This window comes from Hyla sarda, unplaced genomic scaffold (assembly GCF_029499605.1).
Source record: "Hyla sarda isolate aHylSar1 unplaced genomic scaffold, aHylSar1.hap1 scaffold_816, whole genome shotgun sequence".
Taxonomy (NCBI): domain Eukaryota; kingdom Metazoa; phylum Chordata; class Amphibia; order Anura; family Hylidae; genus Hyla; species Hyla sarda.
This window is the reverse complement of record NW_026610843.1, coordinates 19,734-42,518: the sequence shown is the minus strand read 5'-3', so window position 1 is coordinate 42,518 and position 22,785 is coordinate 19,734. Positions and strand designations below refer to the sequence as shown.

Here is a 22,785-nt window from a genome sequence, read left to right as displayed (position 1 = left end):
GCGGGGTGGACATGGATGACAGGATGGTGTACATGGGAGACAAGGGGGTTAGAGGGGTGGACAGGGGTGACAAGGGGGGTAAAAAGAGGGTGGACAGGAGTGACAAAGGGACAGAGGGGACAATAGGGAATGGACATGGGTGACAAAGAGGTAGACGTGGGCATGGGTGACAGAGAGGTAGACGTGGGGGGGGGTTGGGGGTTGTCAGAGGGGTGGACGGATATGGTGAACATAGATAACAGGTGTTGGAAAGGGTTGGCCAAGGTAGACAGGGATGACAAGAGGGTGGACTCGGGAGAAAGGGGGGTGGACATGGGGGGGCGGGGGTTAACAGGGGTGAGGGGTGGACAAGGATGACAAGGGGAATAAAAGAGGAGGGCAAAGGGGTAAAACAATTAATAAAATAATTCAACCGCCCCTTTCAAAATTAAAGGGCATACATTCCTATTACATGATTAACTGTTTTATATATTATAAAAAAAATGTGATAAAATATTTTATAAAAAATATTTAAAATGTACAAAATATTTTAAGTTAGAAAAAATCATTTAGATCCCTATGTATTCCTTTATTTATTTATTTTTTGTTCCCTTTTCTTATGCGGTTTCATAATCCATGAGATAAGTAGTTCTGGCCCTAGAGTGTTATATATATTAGCGTCTGTAGCATGTATAAGGAGCATGTTATCATACTGGTGTCTTTTTACAGATGACTGATGCCCGGTGAGAAGGTGAACCCTCGTCAGCTGCACGAAAGGAACCACGAGACAGGTAATTAATATTTATATTAATTACTGATAACAATCAGGCTAGATGTAAAATCTAGACCTGTAGAGATGTCATAGTCTCTCCCTTATACATGAAGATATATATGTTGTTAATAAGTATATCATCTATGAACAGCTTCTTATATAACACAACCTTGTCTCAGGTACAGAGATTAGGAACATTTATGATCCTTAGTCCCTGTTTTTTATTTGTAGGAATCCCCTTTATCAATATAGTTTTTTTTTTATCAGAAAGATTTATTAAGGTTTTTGTTTAGTTTTTGACAAAACATAAAAAACACACATGAACAAATCAAAACAACCCCCCATCCCTTCCCCCCACCCCCAGGAATGACACCTCCCTCCAGGTTCTTATGGCAAATATAAACTAGAGCACCATGTTATAACCCGTGTAGCAGTCACCAAAAAAGAAAAGAAAAGCCTTGGAAGACACATTAGGAGTAGGAGAATATTATACTGGGCTATAAGGGAAGAAAAATAAGAAAAAAAACATGAAACAAAAGAATCACCACACATTTAGGCCGACACAGAGCAAAGACACATCAATATATGTAAACCAATAAAGGGAGGACACAAAGACCACATCACCCAAGAAAAGAAGCATATCATCAGCATATAGAGCTATGCGTTTATCTTACCAAATTACCCAGGGCCTCCTCCAACTCTCTCAAAGTATGTTCAGGAAGTCTCTCTGGGTCTGCGACAGGGCTGCCACTGGGATAGAGGAAACAAATTGATACACAGTAACATCATCATAAAACTATTTGGAGGAATACGTCTCCTCATAAGAGGAGACTAACACATCAAGAATTTTAGCATCTTCCTGCACCAGAGACCCAGCACCATTGCAGAGACAAAGAATGGCCATGGACTCCTGCTGCACCCGAATCATACGTGCCAGTAAACGGCCAGTGCTTTCCCCACTTTCAAAATATTGCTGCTGCTGAAAAAACCTTTATTATCCGCCATGTGCAGTAGATGTACATACAGTAGAGTGCTCAAAGACTGCCAGCGAACCTGAACAGCACCAGACAGGCTCCCAAGGAACTCCCTCTCAGCAAAAAGCACCTGCCATTGCAACAACTCCTGTATTCCTTGATTCTTCAATTTACATGTGGTAATGTCTCTAATAAACACACCCGGGACAAAAGCCTTCAGAGAATCCCACACTACCCCCAACAAAGCTGAGCCACAATTAATTTCCAGGAAAGATTCAATATCCGCTACCAGGGTGTGACCTATTGTAGGTACCTGAAGCCAGATTGGAATAAAATGCCACAAGGACCCCCTAACTCTAGGACTAGAACTTAAGTTAAGGTGTACATGAATAGGAGAATGATCCGATAAATGACAGGGGAGATATTCCACCAACGCCACCCATGGGAAGATCAGCTCATTACCCAGCACTAAATCAATACGTGACAGAGTACCATGGGAACTAGAGTCGCAGGAATACTGCCTACCTGCAGGATTGCACCAACTCCATAAGTCAACCCACCCAGCTTCCTCTACAAACCTAGTCAGACCGGTAACAGAAGACTCTATAGGGGCCCCTCTACCCCCAAATTAATCTATGGACGGATTCAAAAGATCATTTAAATCTCCTACCAGAAGAAGGGGCACATCTGGCAGGGAAGAGACAAAGGACACCACCCTCCTTACTACATCACTAGAATATGGGGTAGGGATATATATTGCAGCCAATATAAAAGGCACATGGTAAAATTCGCCATAAAGGCACACAAAGCGACCATCAGGGTCAATCAAACTAGAAAAACACTTAATAATAAAGTGTGCAATAAAACTGTATTGCACACCTAATGTGGGGAACTGTACTACACACCTAATGTGCGGGGACTTGTACTGCCAACCTAATGTGCGGTGACTTATACTGCACCTAATCTGGGGGAACTACAACCTAATGTGGGGGAACTATACTGCACCTAATGTGGGGGAACTGTCGGGGGGGCCATCATAATGAAGTTCTCCGTCTTCCAGACAGCCTTAATGTGGCCCTGGGGTGGGGGGGGAACAGCATTGTATTAAGTGGAGGGGACAGGGGTGGGATACAGCAGTGTATTTGGGGGGGCTGGGGGGGGATCAGCATTGTATAAGGGGGAGGGGTGGATCAGCATTGTAATAGGGGAGATGGGAGGGGGGATCAGCAGTGTATTAAGGGGGATGGGAGGGGGGATCAGCAGTGTATTAGGGGGGGGTGGCAGCAGTGTTTTGGGGGGATAGAAGGGGAGGGGGGTCAGCATTGTATTAGGGGGAGGGGGATTAGCATTGTATTAGGGGGAGAGGGGCTCAGCATTGTATTAGGGGGAGAGGGGCTCAGCATTGTATTAGGGGGAGGGTGGATCAGCATTGCATTAGGGGGGATGGGAGGGGGATCAGCAGTGTATTAGGGGGATGGGAGGGGGATCAGCAGTGTATTAGGGGGGATGGGAGAGGAAGGGGTCAGCATTAGGGGGAGGGGAGAGGAACAGCAGTGTATTGGGGATGGGAGAGGAAGGGAATAGCAGTGTATTAGGGGGAGGGGATCAGCAGTATATTAGGGATAGGGGGGTCTGCAGTGTATTTGATTAGGGAGTTAGCATTGTATTAAAACTCAGGAGTGTAGACGAGTGTAGGATCAGGGGTATAGAGGAGTGTACATGGATGATAAAGGGGTGTATGTGGGTGACAGAGGGGTGTTGGGGGTGTAGAGGAGTGTACATGGGTAACATAGGGGCAGGGCCGGACAGGCCTAACGGGATACCGGGAAATTTCCCGATGGGCCGCTTTGAGATGTGGCTGCATTTTTTTGCCCTCCAGCGGCCACCAGGGCCGGATCATCATTGGCGCTTATGGAGCGTCTGCTCCGGCCCCCGTGCCCGCAGAGGGCACCAGTCACATTAGGGACATCCCTGTGTCCTGAAAAATCTTTTCGGGACACAAGGATGCCCTGGTTACCTCTCTGCAGCCCCGCATTAACTTTAAAAACGCAGGGGCCTCGGGGAGGTAGCGCACGCAGGGACGTCACTGATGTCCCGTGCGTGCGCCCATAGTAACAGAGCGGAGCAGTGAGGAGGACGAACGTGCATGGTAAGTGACCAGCGGCACATCATCTTCAGTGTTCCGACCACCCCACCTCCGGTCCCGGGACCTACTGCTATGGCCCTTAGGCCATAGCAGTAGATTGTGACGCCGGAGTGGTGGTCGGAATACTGAAGTGGGGCAGTAAACAGGCATTCAGCCTCCAGCCATACACTGTGTATGGCTGAAGGCTGAATGTCTGTGGGGGAACTGTACTGCACCTAATGTGGGGGACTATACTTCCCTAATGTGGGGGACTATACTGCACCTAATGTGGGGGAACTATACTGCACCTAATGTGGGGAACTATACTGCACCTAATGTGGGGAACTATACTGCCAACCTAATGTGGGGAACTATACTGCACCTAATGTGGGGAACTATACTGTCAACCTAATGTGGGGGAACTGTACTGTACCTAATGTGGGGGAACTGTACTGTACCTAATGTGGGGGAACTGTACTGCACCTAATGTGGAGGAACTGTACTGCACCTAATGTGGGGGAACTAAACTGCACCTAATGTGGGGGAACTGTACTATGCACCTAATGTGGGGAAACTGTACTGCACACCAAATGTGGGGGAACGGTACTAAGCACCTAATGTGGGGAACTGTATTGCACACCAAATGTGGGGGAACTTTACTGCACATCTAATGTGGGCGAACTGTACTGCACCTAATGTGAGGGAACTATACTACACCTAATGTGGGGGAACTGTAGTGCACACCTAATGTGGGGGAACTGTACTGCACACCTAATGTGCGGGGACTTGTACTGCCAACCTTATGTGCGGGGACTTATACTGCACGTAATCTGGGGGAACTACAACCTAATGTGGGGGAACTATACTGCACCTAATGTGGGGGAACTGTCGGGGGGGGGGGGGGGGGCATCATAATTAAGTACTCCGTCTTCCAGACAGCCTTAATGTGGCCCTGGGGTGGGGGGAACAGCATTATATTAAGTGGAGGGGACAGGGGTGGGATACAGCAGTGTATTTGAGGGAGCCGGGGGGGGGGGGGGATCAGCATTGTATAAGGGGGAGGGGTGGATCAGCATTGTAATAGGGGAGATGGGAGGGGGGATCAGCAGTGTATTAGGGGGGGTGGGAGGGGGGATCAGCAGTGTATTAGGGGGGATGGCAGCAGTGTTTTGGGGGATAGAAGGGGAGGGGGGTCAGCATTGTATTAGGGGGAGGGGGGATCAGCATTGTATTAGGGGGAGAGGGGCTCAGCATTGTATTAGCGGGAGGGTGGATAAGCATTGCATTAGGGGGGATGGGAGGGGGATCAGCAGTGTATTAGGGGGATGGGAGGGGGATCAGCAGTGTATTAGGGGGGATGGGAGAGGAAGGGGGTCAGCATTAGGAGGAGGGGAGGGGAACAGCAGTGTATTAGGGGGGATGGGAGAGGAGGGGAATAGCAGTGTATTAGGGGGAGGGGATCAGCAGTTGGGGGTGTAGAGGAGTGTACATGGGTAACATAGGGGCAGGGCCGGACAGGCCTACCGGGATACCTGGAAATTTCCCGATGGGCCGCTTTGAGATGTGGCTGCATTTTTTTGTCCTCCAGCGGCCACCAGGGCCGGATCATCATTGGCGCTTATGGAGCGTCTGCTCCGGCCCCCGTGCCCGCAGGGGGCACCAGTCACATTAGGGACATCCCTGTGTCCTGAAAAATCTTTTCGGGACACAAGGATGCCCCGGTTACCTCTCTGCGGCCCCACATTAACTTTAAAAACGCAGGGGCCTCCGGGAGGTAGCGCATGCAGGGACGTCACTGATGTCCCGTGCGTGCGCCCATAGTAACAGAGCGGAGCAGTGAGGAGGACGAACGTGCATGGTAAGTGACCAGCGGCACGTCATCTTCAGTGTTCCGACCACCCCACCTCCGGTCCCGGGACCTACTGCTCTGGCCCATAGGCCATAGCAGTAGATTGTGACCCCGGAGTGGTGGTCGGTATAGTGAAGTGGGGCAGTAAACAGGCATAAAGCCTCCAGCCATACACTGTATATGGCTGAAGGCTGAATGTCTGTGGGGGAACTGTACTGCACCTAATGTGGGGGACTATACTGCTCCTAATGTGGGGGACTATACTGCACCTAATGTGGGGAACTATACTGCACCTATGTGGGGAACTATACTGCACCTAATGTGGGGAACTATACTGCACCTAATGTGGGGAACTATACTGCCAACCTAATGTGGGGAACTATACTGCACCTAATGTGGGGAACTATACTGTCAACCTAATGTGGGGGAACTGTACTGTACCTAATGTGGGGGAACTGTACTGCACCTAATGTGGGGGAACTGTACTGCACCTAATGTGGGGGAACTATACTGCCAACCTAATGTGGGGAACTATACTGCACCTAATGTGGGGAACTATACTGTCAACCTAATGTGGGGGAACTGTACTGTACCTAATGTGGGGGAACTGTACTGCACCTAATGTGGGGGAACTGTACTGCACCTAATGTGGGGGAACTATACTGCACCTAATGTGGGGGAACTGTACTAAGCACCTAATGTGGGGGAACTGTATTGCACACCAAATGTGGGGGAACTGTACTAAGCACCTAATGTGGGGGAACTGTATTGCACACCAAATGTGGGGGAACTTTACTGCACATCTAATGTGGGGGAACTGTACTGCACCTAATGTAGGGGAACTATACTACACCTAATGTGGGGGAACTGTACTGCACACCTAATGTGGGGGAACTGTATTGCACACCAAATGTAGGGGAACTGTACTAAGCACCTAATGTGGGGGAACTGTATTGCACACCAAATGTGGGGGAACTTTACTGCACCTAATGTAGGGGAACTATACTACACCTAATGTGGGGGAACTGTACTGCACACCTAATGTGGGGGAACTGTAGTGCACACCTAATGTGAGGGAACTGTACTGCACACCTAATGTGCGGGGACTTGTACTGCCAACCTAATGTGCGGGGACTTATACTGCACCTAATCTGGGGGAACTACAACCTAATGTGGGGGAAGCCTTAATCTAGCCCTGGGGGGAACAGGATTGTATTAAGTGGAGGGGGACAGGGGTGGGATACAGCAGTGTATTGGGGGAGGGGGCAGGGGGGGATTAGCATTGTATTAGGGGGAGGGGTGGATCAGCATTGTATTTGGGGAGATGGGAGGGGGGATCAGCAGTATATTAGGGTGGATGGGAGGGGGGATCAGCAGTATATTAGGGGGGATGGCAGCAGTGTTTTGGGGGGATGGAAGGGGAGGGCGGTCAGCATTGTATTAGGAGGAGGGGGTGATCAGTATTGTATTAGGGGGATGGGTAAAAAGCATTGTATTAAGGGAATGGGGGAATCAGCATTGTATTAGGGGGAGGGGGGATCAGCATGGGTGTAGAAGAGTGTAAATGGGTGACGGGTGGGCACAGGGGGTGACAGAGGGGTGGACAGGGGTGACAAAGGGACAGAACAGATGGACATAGGTGACAAGGATGTGGCCAGTGGGGTAAAGAATGGGGGGAGGGGGAACATGGGTGACAGCGGGGTGGCCAAGGTGGACATGGATGACAGGAGGGTGTACATGGGAGACAAGGGGGTTAGAGGGGTGGACAGGGGTGACAAGGGGGTAAAAGAGGGTGGACAGGAGTGACAAAGGGACAGAGGGGACAATAGGGAATGGACACGGGTGACAGAGAGGTAGACGTGGGCATGGGTGACAGAGAGGTAGACGTGGGGGGGGGGTTGGGGGTTGTCAGAGGGGTGGACGGATATGGTGAACATAGATAACAGGTGTTGGAAAGGGTTGGCCAAGGTAGACAGGGATGACAAGAGGGTGGACTCGGGAGAAAGGGGGGTGGACATGGGGGGGCGGGGGTTAACAGGGGTGAGGGGTGGACAAGGATGACAAGGGGAATAAAAGAGGAGGGCAGAGGGGTAAAACAATTAATAAAATAATTCAACCGCCCCTTTCAAAATTAAAGGGCATACATTCCTATTACATGATTAACTGTTTTATATATTATAAAAAAAATGTGATAAAATATTTTATAAAAAATATTTAAAATGTACAAAATATTTTAAGTTAGAAAAAATCAATTAGATCCCTATGTATTCCTTTATTTATTTATTTTTTGTTCCCTTTTCTTATGCGGTTTCATAATCCCTGAGATAAGTAGTTCTGGCCCTAGAGTGTTATATATATTAGCGTCTGTAGCATGTATAAGGAGCATGTTATCATACTGGTGTCTTTTTACAGATGACTGATGCCCGGTGAGAAGGTGAACCCTCGTCAGCTGCACGAAAGGAACCACGAGACAGGTAATTAATATTTATATTAATTACTGATAACAATCAGGCTAGATGTAAAATCTAGACCTGTAGAGATGTCATAGTCTCTCCCTTATACATGAAGATATATGTGTTGTTAATAAGTATATCATCTATGAACAGCTTCTTATATAACACAACCTTGTCTCAGGTACAGAGATTAGGAACATTTATGATCCTTAGTCCCTGTTTTTTATTTGTAGGAATCCCCTTTATCAATATAGTTTTTTTTTTTATCAGAAAGATTTATTAAGGTTTTTGTTTAGTTTTTGACAAAACATAAAAAACACACATGAACAAATCAAAACAACCCCCCATCCCTTCCCCCCACCCCCAGGAATGACACCTCCCTCCAGGTTCTTATGGCAAATATAAACTAGAGCACCATGTTATAACCCGTGTAGCAGTCACCAAAAAAGAAAAGAAAAGCCTTGGAAGACACATTAGGAGTAGGAGAATATTATACTGGGCTATAAGGGAAGGAAAATAAGAAAAAAAAACATGAAACAAAAGAATCACCACACATTTAGGCCGACACAGAGCAAAGACACATCAATATATGTAAACCAATAAAGGGAGGACACAAAGACCACATCACCCAAGAAAAGAAGCATATCATCAGCATATAGAGCTATGCGTTTATCTTACCAAATTACCCAGGGCCTCCTCCAACTCTCTCAAAGTATGTTCAGGAAGTCTCTCTGGGTCTGCGACAGGGCTGCCACTGGGATAGAGGAAACAAATTGATACACAGTAACATCATCATAAAACTATTTGGAGGAATACGTCTCCTCATAAGAGGAGACTAACACATCAAGAATTTTAGCATCTTCCTGCACCAGAGACCCAGAACCATTGCAGAGACAAAGAATGGCCATGGACTCCTGCTGCACCCGAATCATACGTGCCAGTAAACGGCCAGTGCTTTCCCCACTTTCAAAATATTGCTGCTGCTGAAAAAACCTTTATTATCCGCCATGTGCAGTAGATGTACATACAGTAGAGTGCTCAAAGACTGCCAGCGAACCTGAACAGCACCAGACAGGCTCCCAAGGAACTCCCTCTCAGCAAAAAGCACCTGCCATTGCAACAACTCCTGTATTCCTTGATTCTTCAATTTACATGTGGTAATGTCTCTAATAAACACACCCGGGACAAAAGCCTTCAGAGAATCCCACACTACCCCCAACAAAGCTGAGCCACAATTAATTTCCAGGAAAGATTCAATATCCGCTACCAGGGTGTGACCTATTGTAGGTACCTGAAGCCAGATTGGAATAAAATGCCACAAGGACCCCCTAACTCTAGGACTAGAACTTAAGTTAAGGTGTACATGAATAGGAGAATGATCCGATAAATGACAGGGGAGATATTCCACCAACGCCACCCATGGGAAGATCAGCTCATTACCCAGCACTAAATCAATACGTGACAGAGTACCATGGGAACTAGAGTCGCAGGAATACTGCCTACCTGCAGGATTGCACCAACTCCATAAGTCAACCCACCCAGCTTCCTCTACAAACCTAGTCAGACCGGTAACAGAAGACTCTATAGGGGCCCCTCTACCCCCAAATTAATCTATGGACGGATTCAAAAGATCATTTAAATCTCCTACCAGAAGAAGGGGCACATCTGGCAGGGAAGAGACAAAGGACACCACCCTCCTTACTACATCACTAGAATATGGGGTAGGGATATATATTGCAGCCAATATAAAAGGCACATGGTAAAATTCGCCATAAAGGCACACAAAGCGACCATCAGGGTCAATCAAACTAGAAAAACACTTAATAATAAAGTGTGCAATAAAACTGTATTGCACACCTAATGTGGGGAACTGTACTACACACCTAATGTGCGGGGACTTGTACTGCCAACCTAATGTGCGGTGACTTATACTGCACCTAATCTGGGGAAACTACAACCTAATGTGGGGGAACTATGCTGCACCTAATGTGGGGGAACTGTCGGGGGGGGCCATCATAATGAAGTTCTCCGTCTTCCAGACAGCCTTAATGTGGCCCTGGGGTGGGGGGGAACAGCATTGTATTAAGTGGAGGGGACAGGGGTGGGATACAGCAGTGTATTTGGGGGGGCTGGGGGGGGATCAGCATTGTATAAGGGGGAGGGGTGGATCAGCATTGTAATAGGGGAGATGGGAGGGGGGGATCAGCAGTGTATTAAGGGGGATGGGAGGGGGGATCAGCAGTGTATTAGGGGGGGTGGCAGCAGTGTTTTGGGGGGATAGAAGGGGAGGGGGGTCAGCATTGTATTAGGGGGAGGGGGATTAGCATTGTATTAGGGGGGATGGGAGGGGGATCAGCAGTGTATTAGGGGGATGGGAGGGGGGATCAGCAGTGTATTAGGGGGGATGGGAGAGGAAGGGGGTCAGCATTAAGGGGAGGGGAGATGAACAGCAGTGTATTGGGGATGGGAGAGGAGGGGAATAGCAGTGTATTAGGGGGAGGGGGATCAGCAGTATATTAGGGATAGGGGGGTCTGCAGTGTATTTGATTAGGGAGTTAGCATTGTATTAAAACTCAGAAGTGTAGACGAGTGTAGGATCAGGGGTATAGAGGAGTGTACATGGATGATAAAGGGGTGTATGTGGGTGACAGAGGGGTGTTGGGGGTGTAGAGGAGTGTACATGGGTAACATAGGGGCAGGGCCGGACAGGCCTAACGGGATACCGGGAAATTTCCCGATGGGCCGCTTTGAGATGTGGCTGCATTTTTTTGCCCTCCAGCGGCCACCAGGGCCGGATCATCATTGGCGCTTATGGAGCGTCTGCTCTGGCCCCCGTGCCCGCAGAGGGCACCAGTCACATTAGGAACATCCCTGTGTCCTGAAAAATCTTTTCGGGACACAAGGATGCCCCGGTTACCTCTCTGCAGCCCCGCATTAACTTTAAAAACGCAGGGGCCTCGGGGAGGTAGCGCACGCAGGGACGTCACTGATGTCCCGTGTGTGCGCCCATAGTAACAGAGCGGAGCAGTGAGGAGGATGAACGTGCATGGTAAGTGACCAGCGGCACGTCATCTTCAGTGTTCCGACCACCCCACCTCCGGTCCCGGGACCTACTGCTATGGCCCTTAGGCCATAGCAGTAGATTGTGACGCCGGAGTGGTTGTCGGAATACTGAAGTGGGGCAGTAAACAGGCATTCAGCCTCCAGCCATACACTGTATATGGCTGAAGGCTGAATGTCTGTGGGGGAACTGTACTGCACCTAATGTGGGGGACTATACTTCCCTAATGTGGGGGACTATACTGCACCTAATGTGGGGGAACTATACTGCACCTAATGTGGGGAACTATACTGCACCTAATGTGGGGAACTATACTGCCAACCTAATGTGGGGAACTATACTGCACCTAATGTGGGGAACTATACTGTCAACCTAATGTGGGGGAACTGTACTGTACCTAATGTGGGGGAACTGTACTGCACCTAATGTGGAGGAACTGTACTGCACCTAATGTGGGGGAACTAAACTGCACCTAATGTGGGGGAACTGTACTATGCACCTAATGTGGGGGAACTGTACTGCACACCAAACGTGGGGGAACGGTACTAAGCACCTAATGTGGGGAACTGTATTGCACACCAAATGTGGGGGAACTTTACTGCACATCTAATGTGGGCGAACTGTACTGCACCTAATGTGAGGGAACTATACTACACCTAATGTGGGGGAACTGTAGTGCACACCTAACGTGGGGGAACTGTACTGCACACCTAATGTGCGGGGACTTGTACTGCCAACCTTATGTGCGGGGACTTATACTGCACGTAATCTGGGGGAACTACAACCTAATGTGGGGGAACTATACTGCACCTAATGTGGGGGAACTGTCCGGGGGGGGGGGCATCATAATTAAGTACTCCGTCTTCCAGACAGCCTTAATGTGGCCCTGGGGTGGGGGGAACAGCATTGTATTAAGTGGAGGGGACAGGGGTGGGATACAGCAGTGTATTTGAGGGAGCCGGGGGGGGGGGGATCAGCATTGTATAAGGGGGAGGATGGGATCAGCATTGTAATAGGGGAGATGGGAGGGGGATCAGCAGTGTATTAGGGGGGGTGGGAGGGGGGATCAGCAGTGTATTAGGGGGGATGGCAGCAGTGTTTTGGGGGGATAGAAGGGGAGGGGGGTCAGCATTGTATTAGGGGGAGGGGGGATCAGCATTGTATTAGGGAGAGAGGGGCTCAGCATTGTATTAGCGGGAGGGTGGATAAGCATTGCATTAGGGGGGATGGGAGGGGGATCAGCAGTGTATTAGGGGGATGGGAGGGGGATCAGCAGTGTATTAGGGGGGATGGGAGAGGAAGGGGGTCAGCATTAGGAGGAGGGGAGGGGAACAGCAGTGTATTAGGGGGGATGGGAGAGGAGGGGAATAGCAGTGTATTAGGGGGAGGGGATCAGCAGTTGGGGGTGTAGAGGAGTGTACATGGGTAACATAGGGGCAGGGCCGGACAGGCCTACCGGGATACCTGGAAATTTCCCGATGGGCCGCTTTGAGATGTGGCTGCATTTTTTTGTCCTCCAGCGGCCGCCAGGGCCGGATCATCATTGGCGCTTATGGAGCGTCTGCTCCGGCCCCCGTGCCCGCAGGGGGCACCAGTCACATTAGGGACATCCCTGTGTCCTGAAAAATCTTTTCGGGACACAAGGATGCCCCGGTTACCTCTCTGCGGCCCCACATTAACTTTAAAAACGCAGGGGCCTCCGGGAGGTAGCGCATGCAGGGACGTCACTGATGTCCCGTGCGTGCGCCCATAGTAACAGAGCGGAGCAGTGAGGAGGACGAACGTGCATGGTAAGTGACCAGCGGCACGTCATCTTCAGTGTTCCGACCACCCCACCTCCGGTCCCGGGACCTACTGCTCTGGCCCATAGGCCATAGCAGTAGATTGTGACCCCGGAGTGGTGGTCGGTATAGTGAAGTGGGGCAGTAAACAGGCATAAAGCCTCCAGCCATACACTGTATATGGCTGAAGGCTGAATGTCTGTGGGGGAACTGTACTGCACCTAATGTGGGGGACTATACTGCTCCTAATGTGGGGGACTATACTGCACCTAATGTGGGGAACTATACTGCACCTATGTGGGGAACTATACTGCACCTAATGTGGGGAACTATACTGCACCTAATGTGGGGAACTATACTGCCAACCTAATGTGGGGAACTATACTGCACCTAATGTGGGGAACTATACTGTCAACCTAATGTGGGGGAACTGTACTGTCAACCTAATGTGGGGGAACTGTACTGTACCTAATGTGGGGGAACTGTACTGCACCTAATGTGGGGGAACTGTACTGCACCTAATGTGGGGGAACTATACTGCCAACCTAATGTGGGGAACTATACTGCACCTAATGTGGGGAACTATACTGTCAACCTAATGTGGGGGAACTGTACTGTACCTAATGTGGGGGAACTGTACTGCACCTAATGTGGGGGAACTGTACTGCACCTAATGTGGGGGAACTATACTGCACCTAATGTGGGGGAACTGTACTAAGCACCTAATGTGGGGGAACTGTATTGCACACCAAATGTGGGGGAACTGTACTAAGCACCTAATGTGGGGGAACTGTATTGCACACCAAATGTGGGGGAACTTTACTGCACATCTAATGTGGGGGAACTGTACTGCACCTAATGTAGGGGAACTATACTACACCTAATGTGGGGGAACTGTACTGCACACCTAATGTGGGGGAACTGTATTGCACACCAAATGTAGGGGAACTGTACTAAGCACCTAATGTGGGGGAACTGTATTGCACACCAAATGTGGGGGAACTTTACTGCACCTAATGTAGGGGAACTATACTACACCTAATGTGGGGGAACTGTACTGCACACCTAATGTGGGGGAACTGTAGTGCACACCTAATGTGAGGGAACTGTACTGCACACCTAATGTGCGGGGACTTGTACTGCCAACCTAATGTGCGGGGACTTATACTGCACCTAATCTGGGGGAACTACAACCTAATGTGGGGGAAGCCTTAATCTAGCCCTGGGGGGAACAGGATTGTATTAAGTGGAGGGGGACAGGGGTGGGATACAGCAGTGTATTGGGGGAGGGGGCAGGGGGGATTAGCATTGTATTAGGGGGAGGGGTGGATCAGCATTGTATTTGGGGAGATGGGAGGGGGGATCAGCAGTATATTAGGGTGGATGGGAGGGGGGATCAGCAGTATATTAGGGGGGATGGCAGCAGTGTTTTGGGGGGATGGAAGGGGAGGGCGGTCAGCATTGTATTAGGAGGAGGGGGTGATCAGTATTGTATTAGGGGGATGGGTAAAAAGCATTGTATTAAGGGAATGGGGGAATCAGCATTGTATTAGGGGGAGGGGGGATCAGCATGGGTGTAGAAGAGTGTAAATGGGTGACGGGTGGGCACAGGGGGTGACAGAGGGGTGGACAGGGGTGACAAAGGGACAGAACAGATGGACATAGGTGACAAGGATGTGGCCAGTGGGGTAAAGAATGGGGGGAGGGGGAACATGGGTGACAGCGGGGTGGCCAAGGTGGACATGGATGACAGGAGGGTGTACATGGGAGACAAGGGGGTTAGAGGGGTGGACAGGGGTGACAAGGGGGTAAAAGAGGGTGGACAGGAGTGACAAAGGGACAGAGGGGACAATAGGGAATGGACATGGGTGACAGAGAGGTAGACGTGGGCATGGGTGACAGAGAGGTAGACGTGGGGGGGGTTGGGGGTTGTCAGAGGGGTGGACGGATATGGTGAACATAGATAACAGGTGTTGGAAAGGGTTGGCCAAGGTAGACAGGGATGACAAGAGGGTGGACTCGGGAGAAAGGGGGGTGGACATGGGGGGGCGGGGGTTAACAGGGGTGAGGGGTGGACAAGGATGACAAGGGGAATAAAAGAGGAGGGCAGAGGGGTAAAACAATTAATAAAATAATTCAACCGCCCCTTTCAAAATTAAAGGGCATACATTCCTATTACATGATTAACTGTTTTATATATTATAAAAAAAATGTGATAAAACATTTTATAAAAAATATTTAAAATGTACAAAATATTTTAAGTTAGAAAAAATCATTTAGATCCCTATGTATTCCTTTATTTATTTATTTTTTGTTCCCTTTTCTTATGCGGTTTCATAATCCCTGAGATAAGTAGTTCTGGCCCTAGAGTGTTATATATATTAGCGTCTGTAGCATGTATAAGGAGCATGTTATCATACTGGTGTCTTTTTACAGATGACTGATGCCCGGTGAGAAGGTGAACCCTCGTCAGCTGCACGAAAGGAACCACGAGACAGGTAATTAATATTTATATTAATTACTGATAACAATCAGGCTAGATGTAAAATCTAGACCTGTAGAGATGTCATAGTCTCTCCCTTATACATGAAGATATATGTGTTGTTAATAAGTATATCATCTATGAACAGCTTCTTATATAACACAACCTTGTCTCAGGTACAGAGATTAGGAACATTTATGATCCTTAGTCCCTGTTTTTTATTTGTAGGAATCCCCTTTATCAATATAGTTTTTTTTTTATCAGAAAGATTTATTAAGGTTTTTGTTTAGTTTTTGACAAAACATAAAAAACACACATGAACAAATCAAAACAACCCCCCATCCCTTCCCCCCACCCCCAGGAATGACACCTCCCTCCAGGTTCTTATGGCAAATATAAACTAGAGCACCATGTTATAACCCGTGTAGCAGTCACCAAAAAAGAAAATAAAAGCCTTGGAAGACACATTAGGAGTAGGAGAATATTATACTGGGCTATAAGGGAAGGAAAATAAGAAAAAAAAACATGAAACAAAAGAATCACCACACATTTAGGCCGACACAGAGCAAAGACACATCAATATATGTAAACCAATAAAGGGAGGACACAAAGACCACATCACCCAAGAAAAGAAGCATATCATCAGCATATAGAGCTATGCGTTTATCTTACCAAATTACCCAGGGCCTCCTCCAACTCTCTCAAAGTATGTTCAGGAAGTCTCTCTGGGTCTGCGACAGGGCTGCCACTGGGATAGAGGAAACAAATTGATACACAGTAACATCATCATAAAACTATTTGGAGGAATACGTCTCCTCATAAGAGGAGACTAACACATCAAGAATTTTAGCATCTTCCTGCACCAGAGACCCAGCACCATTGCAGAGACAAAGAATGGCCATGGACTCCTGCTGCACCCGAATCATACGTGCCAGTAAACGGCCAGTGCTTTCCCCACTTTCAAAATATTGCTGCTGCTGAAAAAACCTTTATTATCCGCCATGTGCAGTAGATGTACATACAGTAGAGTGCTCAAAGACTGCCAGCGAACCTGAACAGCACCAGACAGGCTCCCAAGGAACTCCCTCTCAGCAAAAAGCACCTGCCATTGCAACAACTCCTGTATTCCTTGATTCTTCAATTTACATGTGGTAATGTCTCTAATAAACACACCCGGGACAAAAGCCTTCAGAGAATCCCACACTACCCCCAACAAAGCTGAGCCACAATTAATTTCCAGGAAAGATTCAATATCCGCTACCAGGGTGTGACCTATTGTAGGTACCTGAAGCCAGATTGGAATAAAATGCCACAAGGACCCCCTAACTCTAGGACTAGAACTTAAGTTAAGGTGTACATGAATAGGAGAATGATCCGATAAATGACAGGGGAGATATTCCACCAACGCCACCCATGGGAAGATCAGCTCATTACCCAGCACTAAATCAATACGTGACAGAGTACCATGGGAACTAGAGTCGCAGGAATACTGCCTACCTGCAGGATTGCACCAACTCCATAAGTCAACCCACCCAGCTTCCTCTACAAACCTAGTCAGACCGGTAACAGAAGACTCTACCCCCAAATTAATCTATGGACGGATTCAAAAGATCATTTAAATCTCCTACCAGAAGAAGGGGCACATCTGGCAGGGAAGAGACAAAGGACACCACCCTCCTTACTACATCACTAGAATATGGGGTAGGGATATATATTGCAGCCAATATAAAAGGCACATGGTAAAATTCGCCATAAAGGCACACAAAGCGACCATCAGGGTCAATCAAACTAGAAAAACACTTAATAATAAAGTGTGCAATAAAACTGTATTGCACACCTAATGTGGGGAACTGTACTACACACCTAATGTGCGGGGACTTGTACTGCCAACCTAATGTGCGGTGACTTATACTGCACCTAATCTGGGGGAACTACAACCTAATGTGGGGGAACTATACTGCACCTAATGTGGGGGAACTGTCGGGGGGGCCATCATAATGAAGTTCTCCGTCTTCCAGACAGCCTTAATGTGGCCCTGGGGTGGGGGGGAACAGCATTGTATTAAGTGGAGGGGACAGGGGTGGGATACAGCAGTGTATTTGGGGGGGCTGGGGGGGGGATCAGCATTGTATAAGGGGGAGGGGTGGATCAGCATTGTAATAGGGGAGATGGGAGGGGGGATCAGCAGTGTATTAAGGGGGATGGGAGGGGGGATCAGCAGTGTATTAGGGGGGGTGGCAGCAGTGTTTTGGGGGGATAGAAGGGGAGGGGGGTCAGCATTGTATTAGGGGGAGGGGGATTAGCATTGTATTAGGGGGAGAGGGGCTCAGCATTGTATTAGGGGGAGAGGGGCTCAGCATTGTATTAGGGGGAGGGTGGATCAGCATTGCATTAGGGGGGATGGGAGGGGGATCAGCAGTGTATTAGGGGGATGGGAGGGGGATCAGCAGTGTATTAGGGGGGATGGGAGAGGAAGGGGGTCAGCATTAGGGGGAGGGGAGAGGAACAGCAGTGTATTGGGGATGGGAGAGGAGGGGAATAGCAGTGTATTAGGGGGAGGGGATCAGCAGTATATTAGGGATAGGGGGGTCTGCAGTGTATTTGATTAGGGAGTTAGCATTGTATTAAAACTCAGGAGTGTAGACGAGTGTAGGATCAGGGGTATAGAGGAGTGTACATGGATGATAAAGGGGTGTATGTGGGTGACAGAGGGGTGTTGGGGGTGTAGAGGAGTGTACATGGGTAACATAGGGGCAGGGCCGGACAGGCCTAACGGGATACCGGGAAATTTCCCGATGGGCCGCTTTGAGATGTGGCTGCATTTTTTTGCCCTCCAGCGGCCACCAGGGCCGGATCATCATTGGCGCTTATGGAGCGTCTGCTCCGGCCCCCGTGCCCGCAGAGGGCACCAGTCACATTAGGGACATCCCTGTGTCCTGAAAAATCTTTTCGGGACACAAGGATGCCCCGGTTACCTCTCTGCAGCCCCGCATTAACTTTAAAAACGCAGGGGCCTCGGGGAGGTAGCGCACGCAGGGACGTCACTGATGTCCCGTGCGTGCGCCCATAGTAACAGAGCGGAGCAGTGAGGAGGACGAACCCCACCTCCGGTCCCGGGAGGCCCTTAGGCCATAGCAGTAGATTGTGACGCCGGAGTGGTGGTCGGAATACTGAAGTGGGGCAGTAAACAGGCATTCAGCCTCCAGCCATACACTGTGTATGGCTGAAGGCTGAATGTCTGTGGGGGAACTGTACTGCACCTAATGTGGGGGACTATACTTCCCTAATGTGGGGGACTATACTGCACCTAATGTGGGGGAACTATACTGCACCTAATGTGGGGAACTATACTGCACCTAATGTGGGGAACTATACTGCCAACCTAATGTGGGGAACTATACTGCACCTAATGTGGGGAACTATACTGTCAACCTAATGTGGGGGAACTGTACTGTACCTAATGTGGGGGAACTGTACTGTACCTAATGTGGGGGAACTGTACTGCACCTAATGTGGAGGAACTGTACTGCACCTAATGTGGGGGAACTAAACTGCACCTAATGTGGGGGAACTGTACTATGCACCTAATGTGGGGGAACTGTACTGCACACCAAATGTGGGGGAACGGTACTAAGCACCTAATGTGGGGAACTGTATTGCACACCAAATGTGGGGGAACTTTACTGCACATCTAATGTGGGCGAACTGTACTGCACCTAATGTGAGGGAACTATACTACACCTAATGTGGGGGAACTGTAGTGCACACCTAATGTGGGGGAACTGTACTGCACACCTAATGTGCGGGGACTTGTACTGCCAACCTTATGTGCGGGGACTTATACTGCACGTAATCTGGGGGAACTACAACCTAATGTAGGGGAACTATACTGCACCTAATGTGGGGGAACTGTCGGGGGGGGGGGGGGCATCATAATTAAGTACTCCGTCTTCCAGACAGCCTTAATGTGGCCCTGGGGTGGGGGGAACAGCATTATATTAAGTGGAGGGGACAGGGGTGGGATACAGCAGTGTATTTGAGGGAGCCGGGGGGGGGGGGGGGGGATCAGCATTGTATAAGGGGGAGGGGTGGATCAGCATTGTAATAGGGGAGATGGGAGGGGGGATCAGCAGTGTATTAGGGGGGGTGGGAGGGGGGATCAGCAGTGTATTAGGGGGGATGGCAGCAGTGTTTTGGGGGATAGAAGGGGAGGGGGGTCAGCATTGTATTAGGGGGAGGGGGGGATCAGCATTGTATTAGGGGGAGAGGGGCTCAGCATTGTATTAGCGGGAGGGTGGATAAGCATTGCATTAGGGGGGATGGGAGGGGGATCAGCAGTGTATTAGGGGGATGGGAGGGGGATCAGCAGTGTATTAGGGGGGATGGGAGAGGAAGGGGGTCAGCATTAGGAGGAGGGGAGGGGAACAGCAGTGTATTAGGGGGGATGGGAGAGGAGGGGAATAGCAGTGTATTAGGGGGAGGGGATCAGCAGTTGGGGGTGTAGAGGAGTGTACATGGGTAACATAGGGGCAGGGCCGGACAGGCCTACCGGGATACCTGGAAATTTCCCGATGGGCCGCTTTGAGATGTGGCTGCATTTTTTTGTCCTCCAGCGGCCGCCAGGGCCGGATCATCATTGGCGCTTATGGAGCGTCTGCTCCGGCCCCCGTGCCCGCAGGGGGCACCAGTCACATTAGGGACATCCCTGTGTCCTGAAAAATCTTTTCGGGACACAAGGATGCCCCGGTTACCTCTCTGCGGCCCCACATTAACTTTAAAAACGCAGGGGCCTCCGGGAGGTAGCGCATGCAGGGACGTCACTGATGTCCCGTGCGTGCGCCCATAGTAACAGAGCGGAGCAGTGAGGAGGACGAACGTGCATGGTAAGTGACCAGCGGCACGTCATCTTCAGTGTTCCGACCACCCCACCTCCGGTCCCGGGACCTACTGCTCTGGCCCATAGGCCATAGCAGTAGATTGTGACCCCGGAGTGGTGGTCGGTATAGTGAAGTGGGGCAGTAAACAGGCATAAAGCCTCCAGCCATACACTGTATATGGCTGAAGGCTGAATGTCTGTGGGGGAACTGTACTGCACCTAATGTGGGGGACTATACTGCTCCTAATGTGGGGGACTATACTGCACCTAATGTGGGGAACTATACTGCACCTATGTGGGGAACTATACTGCACCTAATGTGGGGAACTATACTGCACCTAATGTGGGGAACTATACTGCCAACCTAATGTGGGGAACTATACTGCACCTAATGTGGGGAACTATACTGTCAACCTAATGTGGGGGAACTGTACTGTACCTAATGTGGGGGAACTGTACTGCACCTAATGTGGGGGAACTGTACTGCACCTAATGTGGGGGAACTATACTGCACCTAATGTGGGGGAACTGTACTAAGCACCTAATGTGGGGGAACTGTATTGCACACCAAATGTGGGGGAACTGTACTAAGCACCTAATGTGGGGGAACTGTATTGCACACCAAATGTGGGGGAACTTTACTGCACATCTAATGTGGGGGAACTGTACTGCACCTAATGTAGGGGAACTATACTACACCTAATGTGGGGGAACTGTACTGCACACCTAATGTGGGGGAACTGTATTGCACACCAAATGTAGGGGAACTGTACTAAGCACCTAATGTGGGGGAACTGTATTGCACACCAAATGTGGGGGAACTTTACTGCACCTAATGTAGGGGAACTATACTACACCTAATGTGGGGGAACTGTACTGCACACCTAATGTGGGGGAACTGTAGTGCACACCTAATGTGAGGGAACTGTACTGCACACCTAATGTGCGGGGACTTGTACTGCCAACCTAATGTGCGGGGACTTATACTGCACCTAATCTGGGGGAACTACAACCTAATGTGGGGGAAGCCTTAATCTAGCCCTGGGGGGAACAGGATTGTATTAAGTGGAGGGGGACAGGGGTGGGATACAGCAGTGTATTGGGGGAGGGGGCAGGGGGGATTAGCATTGTATTAGGGGGAGGGGTGGATCAGCATTGTATTTGGGGAGATGGGAGGGGGGATCAGCAGTATATTAGGGTGGATGGGAGGGGGGATCAGCAGTATATTAGGGGGGATGGCAGCAGTGTTTTGGGGGGATGGAAGGGGAGGGCGGTCAGCATTGTATTAGGAGGAGGGGGTGATCAGTATTGTATTAGGGGGATGGGTAAAAAGCATTGTATTAAGGGAATGGGGGAATCAGCATTGTATTAGGGGGAGGGGGGATCAGCATGGGTGTAGAAGAGTGTAAATGGGTGACGGGTGGGCACAGGGGGTGACAGAGGGGTGGACAGGGGTGACAAAGGGACAGAACAGATGGACATAGGTGACAAGGATGTGGCCAGTGGGGTAAAGAATGGGGGAGGGGGAACATGGGTGACAGCGGGGTGGCCAAGGTGGACATGGATGACAGGAGGGTGTACATGGGAGACAAGGGGGTTAGAGGGGTGGACAGGGGTGACAAGGGGGTAAAAGAGGGTGGACAGGAGTGACAAAGGGACAGAGGGGACAATAGGGAATGTACATGGGTGACAGAGAGGTAGACGTGGGCATGGGTGACAGAGAGGTAGACGTGGGGGGGGGTTGGGGGTTGTCAGAGGGGTGGACAGATATGGTGAACATAGATAACAGGTGTTGGAAAGGGTTGGCCAAGGTAGACAGGGATGACAAGAGGGTGGACTCGGGAGAAAGGGGGGTGGACATGGGGGGGCGGGGGTTAACAGGGGTGAGGGGTGGACAAGGATGACAAGGGGAATAAAAGAGGAGGGCAGAGGGGTAAAACAATTAATAAAATAATTCAACCGCCCCTTTCAAAATTAAAGGGCATACATTCCTATTACATGATTAACTGTTTTATATATTATAAAAAAAATGTGATAAAATATTTTGTAAAAAATATTTAAAATGTACAAAATATTTTAAGTTAGAAAAAATCATTTAGATCCCTATGTATTCCTTTATTTATTTATTTTTTGTTCCCTTTTCTTATGCGGTTTCATAATCCCTGAGATAAGTAGTTCTGGCCCTAGAGTGTTATATATATTAGCGTCTGTAGCATGCATAAGGAGCATGTTATCATACTGGTGTCTTTTTACAGATGACTGATGCCCGGTGAGAAGGTGAACCCTCGTCAGCTGCACGAAAGGAACCACGAGACAGGTAATTAATATTTATATTAATTACTGATAACAATCAGGCTAGATGTAAAATCTAGACCTGTAGAGATGTCATAGTCTCTCCCTTATACATGAAGATATATGTGTTGTTAATAAGTA

The 22,785-nt window shown here is 49.3% G+C and overlaps 1 long non-coding RNA gene across 3 annotated transcripts in view; it reads left to right on the top strand.

Moving 5' to 3' along the window:
• Positions 1-22,785, top strand: part of LOC130347214 (uncharacterized) — an 86,103-nt gene that overhangs the window by 48,990 nt on the left and 14,328 nt on the right. For 2 of the 3 annotated variants that reach the window (XR_008885187.1, XR_008885186.1), the window contains one exon: positions 709-779. The exons of the other annotated variant lie outside the window; for it this stretch is intronic. This is a non-coding gene — a long non-coding RNA (uncharacterized LOC130347214). Of the gene's footprint in view, positions 1-708; positions 780-22,785 lie in introns of those variants that run through there. 3 annotated transcript variants of the gene reach the window in all.